This window comes from Nomia melanderi, chromosome 8 (genome assembly GCF_051020985.1).
Source record: "Nomia melanderi isolate GNS246 chromosome 8, iyNomMela1, whole genome shotgun sequence".
Lineage (NCBI taxonomy): Eukaryota > Metazoa > Arthropoda > Insecta > Hymenoptera > Halictidae > Nomia > Nomia melanderi.
In genome coordinates, this window is record NC_135006.1 from 932448 (window position 1) to 957044 (window position 24597).

At 41.3% G+C, this 24597-nt stretch overlaps 1 protein-coding gene and 1 long non-coding RNA gene across 6 annotated transcripts in view; one reads left to right on the top strand and one right to left on the bottom strand.

The window, feature by feature from the left end:
* LOC116426693 (neural cell adhesion molecule 2) overlaps positions 1-24597 on the bottom strand; it is a 387282-nt gene that overhangs the window by 330282 nt on the left and 32403 nt on the right. The gene's annotated exons all lie outside the window — the stretch shown is intronic.
* The window catches only part of LOC143174833 (uncharacterized), a 206977-nt gene continuing 184088 nt past the window's right edge, over positions 1709-24597 (top strand). For both annotated transcript variants that reach the window (XR_012999240.1, XR_012999241.1), the window contains exon 1: positions 1709-1914. This is a non-coding gene — a long non-coding RNA (uncharacterized LOC143174833). The remainder of the gene's footprint in view (positions 1915-24597) is intronic.

Sequence of the window (24597 nt, forward strand, 5' to 3'; positions counted from 1 at the left end):
TATTTGGCATTGAATTTGAATACGAACCTTGATTTTCGTACACGAGAACAAATTTCTGAACTTCAATCGTTGATTTGCAATCAGCTCGTGGTTTGAGAGTACATGGCACTATAATATTTCGATATGCATGATATCGATTATGAACACGTTAAAGCGGGACGACGCGAATTTGATAACCTTGTATAATCTGATTTCAATAGATGTATCGAATGATATGCACAATTTAAACGTATAACTTGTTCATTATGACGAAATGTCCGTTTCGCGTTATACTTTTCCGTGTAAGTCGAAGTTATGGAAACTTTACATAATTAAAAAAGTTAACAAATAAAAACCTTCTACAGTGTCGTTATAATATTATACTCCTATTAGACCTATCTGTATCTCTACTATTATCTATCTCCCTTAACACGTTAAATGCTATATATGTCACCGATGACTAACACTTTTCAATTGCTAGAAAATATTTATAATATGTATTATTTATTGTTATATTAATAATAATAATAATAATAAATAATTATTAATACATCCTATTTATTTTGCTATTTAAAAGAATTAGTATTATGTAAAACGCTAAAAATTTCCGTGGCGTTTAACGTGTTAACATTGTACAAAGAATCCAACAAAGAACCTAAACACATACTTTCATATATTTTCAATAATTTTTCTCTCTAACCGTAAGAGACGTAAAAAAAGATGATCCACCTGTAAGTAAAATATTATCATCAACATAATCAAAAAACAAACATGAAAGAGCCGCAACAGGATCCGAGAACTTTCATGAGAATTTCCACGAAAGTAGCCATCTCTCTCGCTCGCGTGTCTCAGAATTAAATTTCGCGCGTGTAGCTACCGTTACCCCGGAACAACGATTACAACCTTTCAACGGCTCGCAGCGAAACTTCCGGTGAACGAGTTCCGGGGATCCGGGAGCAGCGACGAACAGTGAATTTTTAATCCACCCCCCCCCCCCAAATTTCCTTGCCAGAGCCGGAAACTTTCGCTGAGTAAATTTGCCCGTCGCGTTAAAACAATCTTTGAAATCTCCCTGAGGTGGTTTCCGGCAGGGTTACCGGAGTCCGTGAACTCGGGGAAACTCGCTTGAAAGAAATTCCAGCCGCGACAGGGTTAATCGGTCGGCACGAGTAGACTAACCGCGTTAGGACATTCGGAAACGCCTTGGTGGGGCGTCTCGAACCAATACGACGCGACGCGGCGGACACAAAGAAGCCCCGGGTAATGGCGGGCCGAAAGTGAGAATTTTGCGATCGCTCCCTTTCTCCTCGTTCCCGTCCCTGTTCGATCCGCGCCGTCCCAAACCCCGACCCACGGGGCATACTCACTCGGCTGAAATAACTGGATCAAAGCGGAGAAGTTCGACCTTTCGACGGGAAGACCGAAAAGCTTCGGGAGGAAAAGCTATCCGAGGCGTTCTCTCTTTGTTCGGCCGGGACCTCCTGGCTCCTGGATCCACGATAATCCCGGGAACTTTCGCAAATATATTGTTCCAAACAATCGCGGAGCCACTTGTTCGAGTCCGCTTTGTTACCAGTCAAGTGTACAATGCCGAGTTTAGAACTGCTCATCTGCGGACGCTTCTAGTTAGCACTCGCGCACGCCATCTTTCTGCAGTGGATTCAAAGAACAAATTTAATGGGTTTCGAGCGGCTGCCACGGCGCGGATCGAATAATGATAAACCGTCCTGATTGGTTAGAAGTGTACGCTAGTCGATGGAACGTTTCGATTCTATGATTGGGATCGCGTTGTTGGCGGGCGGTGAGATTGATGAAGAGTGTTTTTAATTTACGTCGAGGAGCCGGGAACTTGTAAAGTGGAATGGTTGGTAATTGGTGCAGACAAGTTTCGGGTGGAGAGAATGCGATGAATAATTAATGATGTTCCGTTTAACGGTAGGTGTAGACGTTTTTTAATAATTAAGAGCTGCTTGAAAATTGTTGTTTCTGTTCCGTAAAAACTCTGCGCGGTAGAAGTTGTTTACGTCTGACTGGCGATAATTTTGTAAAGGAAGTTCTACTTCTTAGTGGGAATTGCGTAAGTAAGGTGCTTATCTTGAATATACGAAAATCAAGAAATGGTAATCAAGGGATATTCGTTAAGCAGTCTTGCGATGGTGAACATAACCTCATTTACTGAAGCGCGTTAACATTAGAACTACCGAGCAGTGAAATTGCCTTCTCGAAATTTTTCTGTAGAAACTACAATAGTGCAACTATTCAGACTTCAATTGATTTGCAATTCAGTTTGTGTATTGATAAATCAATTTCATTCGTAATTTCTCAGAGGAGTATGTATTATTTATTCAATAACTGGAAATAAAGAAATTAGGAATAGGTCATTTTGACCCGTCCAGTAGTTCTAGTATTAATAATGTCAATTTAGAAATCTTAAATTAATTTTAATAAATAAAAGAATATTGATTTCTCTTCGTAAAAAAGAAAACTGAATGGCAGAATTGCAACTTATTAATTTCGCGAATAACAGTTCGAAAGAAGTCTTTACCCCTATATTACGAGGAATTACACTGGCATTAAGCCATGTTTCCACCGATGCATTCTTCACGTACAGACATTATAGATTTTCAATCTTTTAAGGAATTCTTCAGCAAAACCTGTCTATACTGGTATCAAAAGTAATTCAAGATGCTTTGAATATGACAATATCTATATGGAACTACCATAATGCAACCCTAACCTTCATCAACCTATCTCTTTGTCTTTATCACGTTTCAGTGTCCCTTCTAATTAACCGTCAGCCAATATGAGGTAAGCCACTGTGAACACAGCTTAAGATTCTCGATCTATGTCATGACTAACGCACGTCGTCCTGCGACAAAGCGAATCCCTAAGCTTTAATATTGTATTCTCTTTCTGCATAAATACTAGGCCCCGCTCGGCATTAAATGACGATTGTCCCGCGACGTCCAAAGACCTAGGTCTAGCTTCAACTCCCCATGCCGCTTCGATATTCGATTAATAATTCAGCGTCGACATAAGCCGCCGTTGTCTATCGCTGCTTTCCAATACAGCTTTCCTAACACAGAATACGACCAGGTCGTCACTGTAAATCGGAATGAAATGATATAAGCGTTAGCTTCGAATTAACCCCTGGAGATGGGACATTCCTGAAGATCCTATAAGCGGTGGTGTTTAGAGCCATTACATTGAGCCATTAGATATTTCTTTTAACGCGCATCTACAACATGCTCCGATCCTCTCACTAAATATTATATAAATAGTTAATAACTAAAGTTAACTATAAGAAAGTAGAAAGTTAACTCCTTCCCGTGCTTTAACGAGTCTGACTCGTGATGAAGATTTTGGCCCAAACACGAATATCACGAGCCAGGCTCGTGAACAGATAGTCGGGCCAAACATAAACATCACGAGCCAGGCTCGCATTGTAACTATTCTCGAGCATCAGTCTGGTTTGTTTACCACGCTTTGATGCTTACCGTTTGGGTCCCAGTTTCGTCGAGCTAAATGGCACGGGAAGGGGTTAAATGAAGTCTACGGAAATTTCTTGAAGCTAGATTTAGGGTACACTTAAACTCAGTAAGAATTTGTAATTTCGTTATACAAATTATATAGGTGCATTTATTAAGATTTCGATCAATTTATGTCGTAATTTATATGTTACTAAATTAATTTATTTAATAATTCCCGGGGAAGAAATATTTGTAGCTTTTCAATGACAGTAAACCAAGAAATCAAATAAAGAAAAACAAGAAGTAATTCCAAGGGTGATTGAACGAGTTGCAATCCGACAATTAAACAAATATCCAATGAGCTTAAAATAAAATTGCCGCGGATTTAAAACGAAATAAACGTTTCGCCGGGAATAGAGGACTGGAAACAACGGGCTGACCGCTGGAAAACATCGGGAACGCAGGATTCGATCGGGCTGGTATGAAGTGCCAGTGTTCGTCCTCCGATAAATTAAAACGCAGCGACCGGACGTTATGTTTGACTTTACTTCAACATGTTCGTGCCTTTCAATTTGCGTTTTACGGGAGCCAGAATCGATACGCGACTGCCGCGGCGCCGCCATTAACGAACGCATCGGGACGCGTTAAAGGACCTTCTTCCAGGCGTGTATTTCGCTCGACTGACCCAGAAATGTTTACGGCTCTTTAAACATGAATCTTCGACAACCGTGTCGAACATTCTTGAGCGTCGTTACACGCTCACCGATGTTTTTACGCGATCGGCGAGGTTATTCGCGTGAACTGCGCACGTTCTCGATTGATTTTCAAAAACTTTCATTGCCTTCGGCGAATGTTTGACTCCCTTGTTTGATGAACGATGTATACCGCTTTCTTGCGCGTTCCTTTTTTTCACTGCAGATTTTAATGGAAACACGACCTCTATACACGATGACGAGCGAGCGTTGCGAACCGTTCGAAGGCTACTTTACATTCTGTAGTCACCTCCGCTGTGACAACAATAGTTTTCTTGAAAGCCCTTGAGTCGCCCCTGATGCAATACCGTGCCGACGTATTAAAGAGAGATCAAATTAAATCAGTCGGCTGAGAAGTCACTGAGAAAGTGATTCTACTACAAACGATAATTATAGAATAAATTGAAAGCGAAAATTTCACAATAGAAGGAACGATATTTGTTTTACCCGGACGTCTTTTGTTTACCCGGTAATTTGACGTTTGGAAAGAGATCGAAAACTTAACATTGAAAATAAAGTTTGAAAATTTAAATTTAACTATAGAATTTGAACATTTCACCCTTGCACTCGAGAGGTAACTCTCACTCACCATTTGATTTGATACAACAAAATTGCGAAGTGTTATATATAATATTAAGTTTTGTATAACGCACCAATATGTGAAATATTCATATAAAATAACTTTCTTTCTTGACGTAGTTCCGAGTGCAAAGGGTTAAATTTGAAATTTTTTATTTAAAAATTCAGATTTTAAAAACTGATGAATCACTGTTTCTCTGTGTTGCATCTGTACAATTCAAGGTATGCCCCGTCGACTTTGCTTCATAACGTCGCTAGGTATTTTCAAGGTACAGGTTCTGGCCGATATTTCGGTGATGTTCTGTTGCATAATGGTTGCACGTCTACTCTACGCCAGTAGGCGTTACGGTGGCACGTGTTCAAAGACGAATTCGGCGGTTAGAACGCGCGACTGCGTTGCGGTGTCTCGCGTCTACAATGCCCGAAGAGGATCCTGTCGGCGACGATCTGTCCCCGCCGGTTACTAACTAACTATCAGAAGCTCATGGGATCTGCGGTTTATAACACAGTTTACAATAGGTATCCGTGTGTCGGTGGGTGGCTCGTTATATCTTGACACAGTCTGCTGCCGCAGGCTTTACATTCCTGGTACCCATGTCCGTCGTGGAATTCGTGATCGATGCTAATTGATTCCGGATGACTGGAAGACTTATTTTCAACCATGATCGTGAATCATTGATGCTTCTGATCGAAGACACAATGTGTAGATTTATACCACTGTTGCAGTTACAGTACGTTACTCAAGTGAGCCAAGCCGGTTTGTGGCTTAAAAGTGAAGAGGGGTAAGGGGGGATGTGCAAAATCGCGACGCTTGGACCGATAGTAATGGCGGAATTAGTTTCAGCACGTCTTTGTTACTGGCCGAGCCGCCACCTGAGGTGTACTACTACTTATTTGGAAACTACAATCGATTATATCCAATCAACAGTTATCATCTGTTGCCGACCTCGTTGTAAGCGTCCCACGTTATAAGGGACAATAATAAGCCGCACCTAAGAATATGGGACTATTTTCCTAGCGATCGTGCGTTGACAATAACACTAATACATTAATCATGAAACAGATATTATATACCAATTGTTAGAGCAACAAAAGTATATCTAAATTATCAGCTCAATGAAAAAAAAAATGAAACCGCCCAACGACGCAGCATCATCAAACAAATCGTGCCAGAAAGACTTAATTTCAACACTCTCAGCTAAAACTGTAAATAAGTACCTCAAAAGAACGACCCAATCTAAACGAGATTGCCCTCCACCTAGAGTCATAAAAACAACGTGCCGAGGTGCTAAAAAATTCCCACCAATCTCCGCGAACTCATTCATAGAACTCCGCATCGGGATCCGCAGTCTTGTTATAAGTAGCTCTTTTATCGTCGGTAATCCTCCCGGGGCAAAATTGTGCCAGCGGTCGAATGTACAAAACCGTCTGACGATCGATCGCGACGTCGAAGATAAACGTGTCCGAAATGAGCAGGAACCCGTATATCCGGGGCTAATCAAATAAAGCGGTAACGACGTGCTAACAGACCAGATATCGGCGCGACGCCGCGCGTTATCGCCGCGGTACGAATTCCCCGCAGTCGCGTTCCCCGCCGCGGAAAATAATCTTTCCGCAGTGGCCGGCAGCAGGTGCTGCGGCGCGGTTTCGAGCCACGTTAAATGGAAGATTAACGCCGGAAACGGGGACCGACAGTAAAGTCGAAGTTTTAGCGCGGAACGGGCCGCGAACGTGACTGCGAGATCTGGACCGAGGCGGCCGGGATATTAAGATGTGATCAACAAGCCGCGCGACCCCCCACCGTCCCGTTTTCCCGGTTTTTCCAGCTGCTAGCCGCATTACTTTCGACTTATTAGCCGGCCGAACGAAATTGCGCGCAACGGAATCAACGGGTCTCTTTATTATCCGCGCGCGAAGAGAGTCTTATCCACTCGTTTGCTCGTTCCCGCCGCCATATTGTCGGCACTTCGCTAGCTCCGAGAGGCATTCTTTCGAGAGCTCATCGTGCACGCTCTCCCGCTTCGTAAGTGGACTCGCGATATTTATGCAAATTGACGGTATTTTTTTTGCCTTTCTTCTCCGCGGAACGACTTCTATGCAAAATCGCAGTGTTTTTTTCTTCGGTTGATCGATCTTTATGCACAACAGGGGGTTTTTGATGATGTTTCTGGTAATCTGTCGTGTTGCTTTGGTGTTTGGTGGATGTTGAGTGGAATATTTTGTGAAGGTTTTATTTGCTTGTTTGGTGTACTTCGGGATGGCTGATGAAAGACGGGGAGATATGATGCGAGTGAAACGATGATGGTGTAAAATAGAAATTGTATTATTGGATCATGGAGAAATGTTATTATTGTAGCAACCAGTAATAAGATACCTAAACTTTGAATATTCGTGTAATACGCCGTGTTAAAAATGTTTGGGCTTTAAGTCTTAACTTCTAAGTGTTTGCAGGTTAGCAAGCGCTGTAACAGTACGCTCGAATATTCAAGAAGCAGGGACATTTTCTGGACACCCTTTGTGTAATAAGCGCTTACGGGACAATTTCATGAACATCGTCGTGCAAATTGCAGAAGCGACGTGGTTTTACGAACACACTAGAGACTGGGCGAATTCACGCTTAAATGATTTCACGGTGAATTAGGAAGTTAAGCTTGATATCCCGCTAATGAAACATTTAAAATGTTAATTTTCACTGCCTCAATGCGCCGCCTTAAGCCCTACACGCGCAGCTCAGCTGCCGCTCTTCACGCGGGCTTGAATAAATAAGTACCAGCACTTTCCATTCAAATGTACCATTTGTTCGCTGTCGTCCATGTTGCTTGCTCAATGGAGAATTTAGAAATGGTGCCGCAATATAATCATTTACCGAGTGTCGAGCATTTCTCTTCCGAGAATTCGAACGCTGAGGTGTGGCACGGAAATTACGGCTCCGACATATCTATTCATTTATTCTGTCAACCATTCTTATCCAAAAATGACGCGACAGAATTTAATATATCGAATTACTTATAATTAACAGTCACTGTATATTTCTTCCTCGCAAAACCAATTTTATTATTTAGTAGATATTTTTCTCCTATTAGAAAGAATTTTCTCGCAAACAATCATACCTAAAAGTTACGAAATGCAAAAACGACAATTTTCTGCCTCGCAAAGTGCTACCGAAATAATTAATAAATGTAACATAATATTTCTAGATTTTCTCTTGCAAACTACTTCACGAAAAATTAACAAATGTAACATAATATTTCTAGATTTTCTCTTGCAAATTATTCCACGAGGAACTAACAAACGTAACAAAATATTTCTAGATTTTCTCTTGCAAACTACTGCACCCGAAGAATTAACAAATGTAAAAAAATATTTTTGTCTCGCTAACGACCTCGCATAAAACATAAAAGAAATACAGTAAAATCAATATTTTTCATATTCTCTCTCTTGCAAACAATTCCGCCGAAAAATTAACAACTGCAAAAGAAGTTCATTTTTCCCGGAACGAGTAAACGAACGAACAGTGTCGAGATTTAATTTTCTTATTCTGACCGCGGTGCATTGCGAACGAATCAATAAGCGAGCATAGTTAATTCGAAGGCACCCGGATCAATTAAACCTTACAGATCGCGAGTACCGGGTTTCACCTAATTCCCAGTCCTTCCCTTTCGCCGGTATCGTTATTTACCCTTGCTAATTCCCGGTCCACGCGCGCGGCCGTTTGTCTCCGACCTGGCCGGCCACGGCGCAATCCGTTACATAACTTCCGGCGATAATTAAGTTCGAGCAAGCCGGACAGTTTTATTGGTAAGTGTAGCTGGTAATTTGCATACGGGTGGCTCGTGGCCAGGAGCTAAGGTCGACGTCGAAAGCAGTCGCAATCAGCCTCGGTCGGGGCTTCACCGTGGTCAGGTTTATGACGGTCGACACCGCGAACTGTCGCACTACCTACATCAGCAATGTTTCAAGAACCGTTAATGAACACAGTACTTACGGTTGCTAACAAGAAATTTAAACCATCAGATGTTTAGAAGAATTTAATAAAAGTCAATGTTATTTGAAGCAGAAACCTGTGTAACGCGATTAGAATTTCGATTGAAAGTCAACTTTCGCGGGTCCAACTTCTTCGTCTACTTTATTCTTTTCTTACGAAGAAAAAGTCTCACTTTTATCCTTATTTTTCAATCATTTTTTAATCGTTTTATAGGGGGACCTAGTGTGTTACACATAGAAGGACACGAACAGTTGTTTAGCTACTCTCAATGCTTTTATGTTCGAAATAAATGTGTACTTAGAATAATTAGAAATCTCTATTTACAAATAAAATGAAATAAGTTAATTTTCACGGTACATAAAAATTTGCAACGATCATATATAAATTGTCCAAAGTACAGTGTCGTTCATAGTATGCTATAAGATACTATTGTTTGATATAATTCTATTACTCCCTACACACTCTCGAAAAGAGTAAATTCGCATACAGATCCGCAATCTGCTCACCATCTTGAACCAACTATACTCCGTCGAACGAGCAGCCCGCTCCTAGCGTCACTTCCCCCACTTCCCTTGAACTCGGGTGCACCCTGGTGGGACTAGCAGCACGAGCTGCGCGAATTTTCGCGTCTGCCGTAAGAGGTTGCGCCGGCAATTACGGTCTTTCGTGGCCTGTACCCCGAAAAGTGGTTCTCGAGGCCGACTGGAAAGTCTGCCGCGACCGGGGCGCAGTTTCGCAGTCGGAAACGTGGAGGCAACCGGCAGAGAGCCGGTTGTCCTGGCCGTTTACATTGCACTCGGTTCACCACTTACCCGAAGCGTTTACAGGTTAAAGGTGATGTCGTTACGCCGTTAAGCGTCTGCCACCCCACCCGATCCACTTGGCAGCACGGCCGGTCAGTGGGGGGGGGATCTTGGGAATTACGATCGCGCGTCTGGCCTTTAACCCTGGCCGCCGCCTCTTTGTAGCAACGTGCTGAACGAAATACGACGCTGTAAATTCGAGCTTTACGGTCGTACCCGGGCCAATCGTGCCCGTTCGTGGAATATAATTTCGCGTATCGGAGGCGGACAGAATTTCGGGGGGGCGGAAGAGGGCGGCCGTTATTGAGCGAAAGGGTACACGAGGCTTTACGACGGGTTGGAGCCTCCAAAGCTGTTCCCCTACGACATATTGATTAGAATTTCGCTAGGAACAGCTTCAGACTAGCCTCCTGGACGACTGATCGATTTCGCATTTTGTATGCTTTACGCTGGCGCGCATTCCGCATTCCGTTTCTTTGGTCCCGCCCTGCGTGCTCACCTTTTTTCCCCATCGTGAATTAATAAGTGTCTCTGGCTTCCCTTTGTTCCCTTTCTTTCGAGCGGAAATGGTCAGTCCGGTTCGAGCAGGAATTAAATATTGATGGGACTGCGAACGGGCAAAGAGGAATGAAAGGGTTTTGCGAGTGATTCGCTTTTTGATGGGGATTATGGTATCACGAATGACGGTTGTTTGATTATTTCAGCGATTGGGTATTGGTTATTGGGGACTTCGTGGATTTTTGGGAATTAGAGGAGTAGTAAGTGAAAATGGAACCATTGAAAACTGATTTCTATTGATTCTTTCTTGCTACCATCTTGCCACTGTGTTTATCGATTGTGACATATTTCGTGTCTCCTACTTCCAAAATCTACTAACACCGAGTACCAAAACGCTGCGGCACTCACCATACTTCAAATTATCACGGGAAGAGGAAACTTCCCTCATATTTCAGTACAAAGTTAAATATTCTCACTACTACCCCATACTTCCTAAAACTTCTAACACTGACTACAAAGATACTACAACGCTCGTAATATTTCAAATTACCGCAAACAGAGGAAACTTCTCTCGTTCCCTGCTACAAAGTTAAATACCTTCACTGCTAATCCATAGACACTTCCTAAAATCACTGTAACCACAAAGACATTACAACCCTCGCAATATTTGAAATTACCGTACACCGAGGGAACTACCCCAAAAAAAATAGAAAACTTCTCTCATTTCCAAGTACAAAGTTAAATATTCCCACTACGACCTCATACTTTCCGAAGCTATTTAAACACGCTATAAAGACAACGGCCCTCGCAATATTTCAAATTGCGGCGAAGCGCAAAAACTTCTCCGAAACTGAGCTGTGAAATCGAATATCTCGACTGCCATCAAGGTTACACCTGTCGCATCGACAATTGGCCGAAGGGCTCCGGTGTTCTCAAAGGATCCTCCGCCGCGGCGGAAAAGTGGTCGAATATCGTCGCGGAACGGTGATTCCGAAACAGGCAGGTCGGGGGAATGGAGTTTCCGTAAGACGGAATAAAAACGCGGACGGACGACGGCGCCTTTGAGTCAAAGCCAGGCCGGCGCGCGGGTGTACGCGCCCGTGTAAGTACATGTGTACATGCGCCGTTCTCGTTTACATTTCGCTCGACAACACTTAACAGGTGGTGTGCCGGCGCAGCTGGAAGCTGATACCCCGCTGTCGTTCAAACACCGAAGACAAACTCGAGGAAGACACTTTATCGCGGGCAGCGCGGCGAGTTTTAAACGGTCATTACCGGCGAACGTGCCCGACGCCGTGTCCGCCATGCAAATTTATTCGGAAACGCATGTACCAGTTCGCCAATCGTGTTTATTAATCTCCGCCGTTGGTTCTTGCGCGATTAAAAACCGGGAACGAGCGAACGTTCGCGAGTTTTGAGTGTAACCGGAAGTTCCCGGCGCGAATTAAGCTTACTTCGTTCCCTCGTTGGCTCTGACTGCTTTTTAATGGAGCCTTCGCCGCGGATTAGCGTTTTTTCGTTCTCTTCGCTGCGCGCTATACACTGGACTCCGTAGATCTGTGTTTTTTAATGCAGCGGACGAAAACGTTTTCAGCAATTCCTTTGATTATGAGGAACCTGGAGTTGGAAGATTTTTGATGGTATAAGTGATGACTGGACTGGAGATTTCGTAATACGCGCAGTGCGGTGAAGTATTTTGTGAAGATTGAAGAGATTTAACTTCTTTGGAATTCCATAGAAATCGAGTTCGCCATTCGTAGATAAATTCTTTTCCAATTCGGTTTCTATAGTTTAATTCGTTAAAGGATAAATCTTAATAGAGATTTGGTAGTATAATGACAACGTTCGAATAAAAATTCTATCCTTAATCTTCTATGATAGTCGCATCAACACAAATGAGTGAACTTCCAGATATTCACAATAATTATAAACTAATAATTCATAAATAAATTATCACGACCATCCAGGTCAGGAACTTTCCAGAGTACAATCTTTCTAAGAGTAAATATCGTAGTTCAGTAGTTAGTGGGATGAAGAGAATTCAAACCCTATGGGAAGAGTCCGCAGCAAAGGACAAATCGATAGAACAGCTCCGTCAATGTCAGAGCACGGTTTTTCTCGCTGGATCCCACGGTAATAATTACACGGGCGACAAATATTCCGACCGAATCTCACCGGAAAGGCGACACATTGTCCTTAATGATGTTTCCGGGTGGGAACTTCCGGGCACGAGACCGGGTCGGACAACTTTACGATTGCATGAATTCAGTTACAGAACTCGTGGCGCCCGAACGAAACAATTTTCCAGCGGGCACGAGAGCCACGTTAATTTCCAGCGACCACGGACAAGCGTGTTTGTCAATCACGCCTGCCCCTCACTCTCCTTTTCGGCGGACAATCGTGTTTTCCGTCGATTTGTACGAATTTCGTTGATCTCTGCGTACCCATAAAATGATTTTAGCTCTCCGCCGTTCGCCGCGACCAAGCAACAATGGCGAGAAGATAATTCCTGCTAGGATCGGCGCGATGCACTCCGAAGTTTTCGAAGTTTCGATCGGTTCGGCTATTGTCGAGCCTGCCGCGTGGGTTTCGTTACTGTCGGCATCAATCGTTTTTGCTACAATGTGTCCCGCGTTTCGCTACATCCACGGCATTCGGCGAGGTATGATACAAATCGATTACAGTCAACAGCGCGAACGGTTGTACTACGTATCCTGTGACATCCCGCGTTAGAGCAACGCTGCGTTACAAACGTGAGTTGTCAGTTTGTTGAAAAGTACATTCGTCAAACAGGATCCTTAGCCTCTGTGTATTTTCAGTCTGTAGGAAGACATGTGTGAAATTGATGTGCTTTCTGTTTAACTTCTAATAGAGTTTTCATTGTACGCGGATTTGTTGGATAAACAAATTCTGTTTGTAATTGTATCTTCCAACGGAGTGCATTCAAATTAAACGTGCGCATAATCCGACGGACAAACGAATGAACGAGGAAGTATTGTACATTCATACGGAAATTGAATAATATACATAAATATGTTCTGCAAATCCCAGCGCTCTAATTCGCGCCGAGGCAGTGCAAATTAAATTTCCCGAAAACCCAAGAATATTTAACTAGCAACAGCGTTTTAACAGGCGCGCAGTTTTAAAGTATCCTCAGAACATGAAGGATTAAAATCTGACCGGATAAAAATCCGGGAAGAGAGAAGCAAATCCCTGAGATCCTTCCTCGCGAATTGATGCGGCGGTACGGAGAAAGAAACTTCTCTGACATCTTCGTCGTCATCTTACCTGGCTGGGTATCAAAGCTTTTATAATCGAATACTAACAACAGTGCAATATCACCATAATAAATTAGTATAATTTAATATAGTTTTAAAAATTTGGTGCCAAATTCTCCTGCCAACATTAATGCGTTAAATAAATGCGTTAAACAAAAATTCCTCGCGCCCAATTGCTCCATTAAACACATCACTACCAGAAGTAAGCTTATACATCCTCATACTTCGTCACTAATTTCCATAATTCCTAAATATATCGTAGAAATCGATATTTGAAGCACCTTTTTCCTTTCGTGAGAACGTCGAACTTCCTTTGTGCCAAGGGATTAACCATCCATAAAAAGAGTTCCGGAAGCAAATTCACCAACGAATTCAGTCTGTCACAATCTACACGAACGACGTTGGCACCGAACAATATTAAATTCTACCTCAAGGAACGATTTCGCGTGGAAATCACGCGGCGGTTTCGCAAATTCCGTTACGGAAGACGTTCGGTCCCTCAGGCGGAAGTGGCGTCGTCCGTTCGCTAATTCGGTTTCCATCGAAAACGGGGAATGGCCGGCCGGCTCGTTAGCTAAGCGTCAGCTAAGTCGGAACGACGCCCACCGGTCCCGGTTAGCTCGCTAACTTCGACGACGACTCGAGAATACTCGAGCGGCGCTAAAGGGCCCGGCGAGCCACGGAAAACCGCGCCGTGTTTTTCTAATTACGACTGGAATCGCGCGCGCGCGCGTTACGAGTGGCTCGGCCCGACCCACCCTTTGTCGCGATTCGTATCAGACCGAGCCCGAGACGAAGTTCATTGTTAATGTGACGAGTGTTTCGGTGCTCCCGGGACTGGCGTCGGTTGGATAATCCCTTGAGTGTGCTGCGAAACGCCGCTCACTGGGATATTGTTCGCGTTTTTTGCGTTCTGTGAACGTGCTCGCACCCTGAGCAGTCCTGTTATTTGTCGTTTTGAGTGTCTGTCGGGTTTTCGAGGGAGAGAATGGCAGTTCCGGGGAGGACAAGATTAGAGAAACGCGCGGACGAACGAAATACTGGTGGTTTTCGGGTTCCTGAATTTGCTGGAATTTTTATTTTGGAACGTAGGTTTTTGGAAATGTGTTTTAAAAGTATAAAAGATTATTAGGGATTTTTTCGAATAAACGATATTATCGTTAATCAGTTTTCTTTAATAACCTTAGAGTAACCATTTCTTTGGGAACTATTGTTTAGAAGAACATTATATAGTTTCTGTAGCCTTCTAGAGCTATATATGCATTTAATCAATTTCATTAATTTTAAGGATTATAAATTTATGAAAAAATTGATAAGGCATTGAATATGAAGCAATATTCGAAATATAGTAATTTTAAATGGTATTCAGTCTCCAAAGTGATCTGGTTAGGAAAAGTTTCTTGGAATAATTGTACTTAAAATATATCTGTTTCAATTCGAACCTCTTTCATCCAATTTTCTGCATTGAAAAATTGGTTCGGATAATTCGCTTGAATTCTATAATGAATGTTTTCACGGTCGATTACGAGTATTTAAAATCCACAAGCGTTTCAATGGCTAAGTGGCCGGGCATCGATTGAGCCATCTTTGTTACGGTCAAAGGCACACCGCGGATCGTTGGAACGATATGCAAACTGGTCATCGGGGTTGCGCTTATTTTCATCGGACCGTTCAGCGATGGTTCGTCAATTTTACGTTGACCGGTTTTCCAGACCGGACTGGAAACGGCTGGACGGTGATCGGTTATCGATTCATCGACACCGGCTTTTCCACCGGCGCCCAGCCGTGCTGAAGTTTTTTTTCCGTCGCGAAGAAACGTGCCAGCTAACTGGATCCTATACAAATGGAACTTTATTAAAGGAATTTTAATCGTGTGGTTTTTGATTATCGACACAAGGGGATATAATCTTTACTCGTTACAGTGTTAGAAAATGTAATAAAAATCCATAATGGAGACGTGATGTCGATTAAAACGAAAAACTCCCTATCACGCGTGAACAGGAATTACTTGAATATTTATGACAGGATTTATTTTTTGAATATTTTCAATATCTAATACAATGAATATTCAATCAAAATAGAAGAAAAATAATATTTTTTTAAAAATTAGACGTGTTTTATATTAAATGGAGGAATATAATAAATTATTGTTCAGTTTCTATTTCTGCTGATTAGTATGGGGGTATGTCTCATGAATTGTTAGCAATAACCACCGAACACGTCTTCCACGTGACTGTTGCCTAACTAGTCGATTGAAACTTCTGATACGTGTCTTTCATCGTAGCGTCTCGCGTACTGTTGACTGGAACTACTGAATGTCGTCTTCTATGGGAATACCGCCTGAATATTTGACAGAAACTCCCGAAACCAGCTACCAGCTACACGTTCCCGATAATGGTTGACTAGAACTGCTGAAAATCTTCGCCTGGCTGTAATTGCTTTCGATATTATTGATTAAATGTACTGTAAATGATTACACGTGACTCCGCTTCGCGAATGGGTGACTGAAACTCCTAGAAACTCTGCAAACTGTGATCACTGGCTTCCAAGCAAGTAGGGACTAATTGTGGTTCCATGTGAAAACCTTCGAATTCGACGCTATTGACATTTAAAATCGTTAATGTTACGATTGGTATTGAACATGCTATCAAGATTCAAAATCTTTTACTTGCCATCTGGTAAAAGTTTCAATAAATCTACCGATCTTTCCACTTTACGATGAAACCTTTTGACAACAACGTTCATCAAGACAATTTTCGAAATTAATTCAGATTCAGTTTCATTTCTCGATACCACATCGTTTTCATATTCATTCAACAAATAATATGTGTTTCGTCAAACCATCACGTCCGCACTAATATAAACCATTATATATTAAAACATCACAGACTAACATTAAATAATAAATGCAAAATCAATATTATACCTTGTAGCGCCCTACACGACCCGTAGCTATCCCGCGCGCCCATCAGAGTAGCGCCCCTGCGCTCGTCTAACGCCTACGCCACCCCCACGCCTAGACTACCCCTACCTCTGACCTTGACTTAACCTAGGCCCCGGCTCAGGTATAAAAAGGCCCGGCGTAAGCAAAAAGGTCAGAAGCAAGCTCCTTCCTACGAGGCTCTGAACCGGCTCCCCGAGCGGACCCAGACGGACCTCTAGGCGAAGAACAGCCCTTCACCAAGATCTGCGGAGCTCTGACCTGGCTCCCCGGAGTGGACCTACTCGGACTTCAAAGATCTCACCTGCGCCCTTCCGCTACTGGTCTGACGGCTCTGAAAAGGCTTCCGGAGTGGACCTGGACGGACCTACCGACACTAGCGAGTCCTATCTCCCACGTATCTATCTAGCTCTGAACAGGCTCCCTTGGGTGGACCTCGCCGGACAAATAGTGCGTGCTACCCGATCACTTTGATCCCTCTTACCACGCCTCTCCTACCTATGCCTATCAGACGAACGCTCTTCCTACTCGCGGCGCGCCTCACACGTTCAAACGATTGATATTTATTTGTACAGTCTTGTGAATAAACAGTTTATATGTGTCAACCCAACTCGCCGTCGTGTTCCATCCGCACCGCCCGACACAACCTACCTCGAACCCACGAGTAACGCTTGGTCCAGCGAGAGAACGCGTTACAACCTTAATTAATAAATACAATTTCCTTAAATTCAAGACCACTTTCGCTTCTCTCTACGAAGGAAAAGCTTTTACCACTAGCAATTGAGTGGCAACGGTTTCACTTTTAATAAGCAAACCGGTACAACATTACTAAATTCGCGAATAACACTATCGAAAAGATTTGACAGTCCAAACGTTAAAGAAACACGAGACGTCACGCCGGATGGACTCCACCCGTCGACGAGCCGATTCCTGTTAAATTTTCGTGTCGCGACACGTCTGAGGTATTCGAAGCTGAGAATGCTCGACTAGAACACGACACCCAGCCGCGGTTGCCGTCTCGGTGACGTAACGGGATAACGTCGTCGACCGTGCTCGAAATGCCCTACTCGCCGAGTTCAAGTGCGCTACCAAGGATACGGAGGATCCGGCGAGATTAGCGACGACGGCGCGCCAGTTTACGTTTTCGGTGGCACGGTCGTCGGGGCGCCACGGTTAATACCGAGATTACTCGGCCGATGGCCGTGTTGCTGCCAAAGCCCGGATAACGGTGCCGGTAATCGGCATCTAATGGAAAAAAAGAGGAAACCTCGGAGCAGTGTGTTTCTAGTGGCATATGTCTTGTAGTGGTAAAACTTGCGCCACTCGGAAGCCGGCGCGCTTAAGTCCAGAAAGGAAGAATTTAGGAAATTAATGTTCTGGCTTTTGAAATTATTATACGACATATTCGGAAGCTATAAAGACAAGGGCTTCCTGGCCTAGTAAAAACGAAGAGACAAGTAATATATAATAAGTAATATAATGCTATTTATTCTATTAAAATTTACAAAAATAATAAAATATAAAAATTACTTTCGATTCAATTATTGTAGAGTATTTGTAGGAATGATGGTACGCGCTGAACTCCAAATTTTTCGCGGGGAAAGGAAAGTTACATAATTGTTGTTGTGAAGTTAGTTAAGTAAGTTTAGTTAGTTGCCTGTAATAACAGTATTTAGTTTATAGTAATTCGTTGCTGTTGCACGATTAGCTGAGTTAGTTAGTTAAGTTAACTAATTAATCTCCGATTTAATGAAATTTTCCAATTTCAACAGTCTGAGTATTTTTACGCAGTTTTCAATTAAAGTTTGCAGCTCGCAGATGTTAAGGTTCAGCATTGGAAAGGGGTTGAATAAAGTGAAAAAAACGTTTATCTACACATACGTGAAAATTTAATCCTATCGCTTCGTTCGTAACCCATCGCGATACGGATCAAAGTAAAATCACAATAACACGTTTCTTAGTTTCTGCATACGGCTTATGACTCCAATATCGAAGGAATTCGGTTCAATTTAAGCCAAGACAAAGAATCGGTCGTGGAAGTTCCGAAGCGGCGCACACCATCGTCGATGCACGTAACAACGCAAATTATGTTCAGAGATAGCATTGCCACGGAGAAATTAAATCTTTCGCGCAATGAAAACGTCAGCAGCTGCACAGACGCCGCCGTGTGTTCTGTGTTGATTCAGTTTCCCCTCGCTGTTTTATTTCGTAACAACTTATATCTCGTTTAAATTTTATAACAGCATTTACTCGCCGATTCTCGCTCTCGCACGGAACATTATCTTAATTATTTCGTATTTTCTAGTACATTAAACAAATTATATGCCCTTTTCATTTATCCTCACGGTCTATCCTTATTATACATGGCAGTAAATTTTTATGAAAAAGACGCCCTGCGAGAAGTAATATCTGCTTATTAACTCGCGACTCGTTTTACGGCGTGAAATCGTTGCTAAGGAATAATAATGGAAACTTCGACTAATATTAACAGTAAGTTTACTCGTTAAACTAAACACGTTTCTAATTTTTCAATCAAAATTGTCAATGATTTTATTCGATAATTCTCTGTAGTTCTGCTTTCATGATTTCTATACTCGTCAATTGAAAATAATATTAGATCATTAGTATGAGAATATTTCTCATTTCAGATAATTCGAAGCACTAGGTCTACATTTTCAATAAATATCATGTGTTCCTCAAAGGAAGACAGATTTCAAGAAATTACCAAAATATCAGACAGAATATTTACACACAAGAAATTACTCCCGAGACATCGCCGTGGAGGTAAAACGCCGCTAAAAACCTATTAATTATGAAATGTGCAGTCAGGATTCGACGGCCGTCAAATCGAGCCAAGGAAAACGCGCGAAGAGCCAGCAAATCGGTGTTAATGGAGTGTCGTGGAGGTCTAAGGTACCGCGCCGGTCAAAGTACGCCTGAATAATTAAAATGGCCGTCGAGAGCTGATCAGGACCGGAAGAATTTTAAGCCTCGAGAGCACGAACTGTTCACCGCTTCGAACTTCTTAATACGGCACCGTCATCATTTTTAATTAAACTTTCGTTGCCCGATAACTGGCCTGAAAGACTCGGTAATATCGCCGCGGAAACCGTTCAATCACGAAAGATCAATTATCAGGGTTCTCCGTTAATTATATTATTCCGTTGCGACGTTAATTAACCCTGAAGACGAATATTCACGCGCGATCGGTTATTGGTTAATTATTGGCGGGCAGCGTCGAGCAGAAACTGAAACAGTTACGAATATAATTATTTCGAATTATTGTATATCGACTTTGATTGAAACAGTTACGAGACCTAAGAACATATTTACAACTGTTGTGGATGTATCGGTTTCAATTTGCATTAGTTTTTGTTTCAGTTTTTTTAGAATTGACATTATTTCAACTTTGTAATTGTTATTTCTCACCTCTATATCGATTCTATATTCTACAACCGCTGTTTTTAGTGTTGTGTTGGTTGTAGTGCAATTATACATTATGATAAATACACTGAAGGTTTTTATGCATTTGTAGGAAATTAGAAAGTACAAGATTACAAAATTATAAAATTACAAAATTACAAAGTTACGAAGTTACGAAGTTATAAAGTTACAAAATTACAAAGTTACAAAATTACAAAATTTAGGGAAATACAAAATTACAAAATTTAGAGAAATACAAAATTACCATGTGGTATTGCCTTTTAGAGCATTTATTAGAAAGAAGTATTTCCCACAGTAATTCTATATTTCTAATCATATGTTCAGAAATCTGAATTTGCATATAACTCCTCAATTCAATGTTAACCGATACAGAACCGAAAAAAAACAGTTATGTAACCGAAGTGATATCACTTCTTCAGAAACAAAACCGAAACGGATAAAATCGATATGTCCAGTTACGGATGTTTTTCACTTTTCACAATTGTTTTGGGAACTGAAATCGATATCAAAATCTTTTTCAATCTCTGTTTCGAGTTGCGGTTTCGCGACTAGTTTTTCGAGCAGGTCCACTGAATACAATGAACGTCCAAGGAATAATGGTCTCGGGAACTCCGGCTGACTTGTGACGGGCAATGCTACTTACGGCTTCCTTGATGCGGCTTTTTACTATCGGCTTAATGCAGCCAGCGGTGTAGCGCCCCGGGAGTCAGACATTATTGCCGATTCCCGGAGCGATATTTCGCGGGGTCGAGTGGTCTAACTTGGTCTAACCTTGTCTACGAGTCGTGGCCTCGTTATTTTGTATCAGATAGAAACTTCTTGCCACGCAAGCAATCGAAACATTATTTCAATGCTAATGATATTCATGAAATTAACAATATTAACATAGTTAGTCTAATCTATTATATTCCGCAATTCTAAGATTTATTTTTTTATTTCTTCCCAATATTAACATTTATTAATACCTAACAAGTAATATTTGATGTACCTTAAGTTCATACTTAGAAGTTATAAATGAAAATCAATCGAAATGAATTAAATTTTATTTTTCTATTGTTATTGGATTCAAAAAATAGTAAAACAACAGTGCTAGATGCGAATTTACTTTAAAATGGTTCCTGTTATTCGCAATTAGATTTTTAGAATTCTAATGAATATTAGAAAATTTGTTAGGATCATGCAAGATGAAACAGTTGAATTGATTCTAAAAGAGCCACATGAATCGATGAACTTATTCCTAAGAGTATACACGCGGGAGTGGAGTGTTTATCCACTTCATCGGGATTTCACGCGCGAAGTTAGCGATTCGCGAGCAGCGTATGATAATAAATACTGTACGAGTGAGTGGCCAGGAAGGCACTTCGGAACCAACGGAACGTAGCCGTGTAATTTTTAAAAGGAATCCGTTCTTTATCGGTCGTAAAAGGCTCGTTGTGTCTCTGCAAGATGAAGCCCGAGCGCCGCGGACAGCGAACGTTAAGTGTCGCCGGTCGCGTTCGCTTGATACTCGGCCAACCGGCTGTTTCGCAGTTATACGATAAATATTTGAATGGGAGTTTAGAAGAAGGGTCGATCTTAAATTTCATAGATTTTGGAGAACGGTGGAAAAATAAATCTTCCACTTTGAAAGACGAAAATAATAATTCAATAATTACAAAGGAATTTATTATTTTGCGAAAATACAATATGGAATCAAGCTCTTCTTTCTATTCGTTAACAAACAATAAATGTTTGTGTAGAATAGATATGTTATTAGGTATGTCGATTGAAATTTCTAATTTAGGCCATTTACACTCAATTACTAATATCTATAATAATAATTGACCTTTCACAGAGGAACATTTATTAACACTTTAAAAATCTTTTCTATGACAAGCTGAATTTCACGTCAAACTCTGAACTGGTAGGAAAAATGAAAAGTATAGATTGATTTATTATTTGAATATTTAAAATATTAGTTTGTAACTTTCGATTTTCGATATCAAAGTTCGATCACCAACGTGAATAACATTTGTGTTTAAAGAGTTAAGGAACAAAACTTCACTGAAGCGTCCTTTGCATTGCATTCTGTCCTATTTCCGCAGAAAGCAGCTTTTGGGACATTTGTAAAAATTTGTTCCCTTTTCGAGACACCCATTCATTTATCGCTTCAACACAGTAAAACGAACCGGTCGCGGAAAATAAAATTCACCCGAACAGTAAAGGGTTTGAAGTCTCGCGATATTGCTATTCCAGGAGACGAAACGTTCTCGAGACGCGCGACATCATCGAAAAACAACGTAAACTCGCATCCGACGCGAAACTTCAGATGCTGCTCGCTGCACACGTACGCGAGGAGACGTAAAATTCGTATTCGGTGATAGGGGAATCATATTGGGTCGCGAAAATGCGGCCAGGCTGAAGTAAAAACGAACGGGCGTATGCTTCGAGCATTTCTTAACACTGGAACTATCAAATGACCCATTTGAAAATTTTTCTGCTATTGAGGAGTATTTGGAGAGAAGCTTGTAAGCGTCAAATATCAAATTTTTTCGAATGCTATCTTTTGATGTTGTCAGTATTATTAATGAATAGTTACAGAAAGAACGTATATAATAAAAGAATTACTTTTTTCAGTTGTGATATTTATAGTGTTTTTTATGACGACTCTTCAATTGTTGAAACAATAAAGATGTTTTTGTGAGAATTTACATTTTGTGCATTTGAAGGAATACAATAATAAGATATTCGTCAAATTCCAAGAAAGACACTTTTGCATTTATTATAAGAAGTTATGAATAAATCTCTGTAATTGCTTGGTAGTACCAGTGTTAAACGTCGTAAACATCGCAAAGTGTCTGATCATTAAATTGTAACTGCAGTTAGCTTTTAATTACCAAGTTGTAATTAAAATGGTAATAATGCGGGGGTAAGTGTGCTTGCTGTAGCTGACAGTATTGTAATAACAAGTTATGCAATTTTGTGCTTGAGTAGTTGTTTCGAGCAACAGCCTGCTAAACTTCTATTTAAATAGTTTAAAGTGTACTTGGGGCTTTTTGAAATTTTAATGTAAGTTAATCATCTCGCTGATTATCTTAATGATCGACGCGGTTGTGCCACGTGAACTATTTATTCATTAAGAGCTTGCGGAGGACAGGCACACGAACAATTCGAAGAATTTTATCTATGTAAGGTAGAATTTCTGATGTAACGCAACGCGAGCTTCTCCGAGGCTTTAATCTTGAAGTTAAGTGGTAGCTGGATGAGCGGTTCTCTGGTAAATAGGAGAATTCGCAGGATCAATTGCCTCTGCAATCGCTGAGCCTGACGATCTACTCGATTATTTCTCGCGGGAATCTAATATACGTCGTTTACTTGGCCCACTGACAACACCGAACTAGCTTGGTTACTCTGTAAAAGTGTGAGAATTAAATTGACTCTCAGGACGGCGCGGCGTCGGGATATTGCGATGGGCATGACCTGATATTGGAAACAGCTAAAAACTGAAGTTACACATTACGCGTACACTTCGAATCCTGGATCTCATACATCAAAATGAAATTTTAATTAAAGCTTGAAGAATTATTTATGATAAAAAAGTTTCGTAATAGAATACACTTTTCTTAATGTAACTCACTATTTTCTGAAGTTCAATTATATTTCTTGGTAATCGAATAAATAAGAGCGCAATATGTTAGAAAATTAAATATTTATTCATGAACTCCCTTTGTTACCGACTAACAATAATTATTACTTAAAACTATTGAGAATTACTTTCACTGTACGTATTTCAAAAACGTTACTTAGTGTCCACAATTTTATTTAAAAGAAACTCGACGAGAAACTTTCCTCTGCTTTATCTTAACACTTTTTGTATGAAATTCCAAAATCATTTAACTATGCCTTAGAAAAACGGTCCACATTATGGACAAAATCAATCGTCAGTCGCCAAACATGGAAGTTCTGTCAAAACAATCTCGAAAATTCGGTCTAGTCCACTTGTCGGGAGTTCCGAAAGTAGAAACAGACACCGAAAAAGCTACCGGTCAGTCTGTCGAATGGTCGAGGCAAGGGGAAACATCAGACTCTCAGTTTTTACTGGAGTCAGTAACTGATGGAATAGCCGGATACCCGAGTACCTTATCAAATAATTATTTTATTCTCATTATTTCATACAAGAATATGAATTACCCGAATATTAAAGTAACGCAAGCAGGTTCTGCAGTAAAACATACTCGAGAATGTTTTGTAGAGTCAGGTAACTACAATCCCGAGTTTCCGAGTACCCAATAGGTCGGGTACTAAAGCTCTACTACTCACTTATCAAATTTGATGAGCTATTCGGGTACTTTGCTGTTTGACTATCGGCAATTTTGCACTATACGATTATCTTACGGATTCTCAGGTACTCAGGCATCTAGGTACTCGACTATTGATTATTTTTCTCTATTTGAGTATCTTATGGGTATTCAGGTACCCTGGTACCCAGGTACTCCGTTATCTATAATTTTACTCTATAAAAATATGTTATGGGTACTCGGGTACTCCGCTATCGATAATTTTGGTCTATCTGTATATTTCATGGGTACTCAGGTACTCAGGTACCCAGTTACTCCGCCATCAATAATTCTGGTCTATCTAGATATTCGATGGGTACTCAGGTACTTCGCTATCGATAATTTTGCTCTATCTAGACATTTCATGGATACTCAGGTACTCCGCTCTCAATAATTTTGGTCTATCCAGATATTTCGTGGGTACTCAAGTAACCGGTTAAAAGTACTAGCTCCAGATTTTACCCACGGAAATCGGTCTTACGCAAGAAGAAGAAGCTCCTAGTGCGTAGATGTGGGTCGAGTGAGTGGGTGTGCAGAGTGGCTTCCACCCGG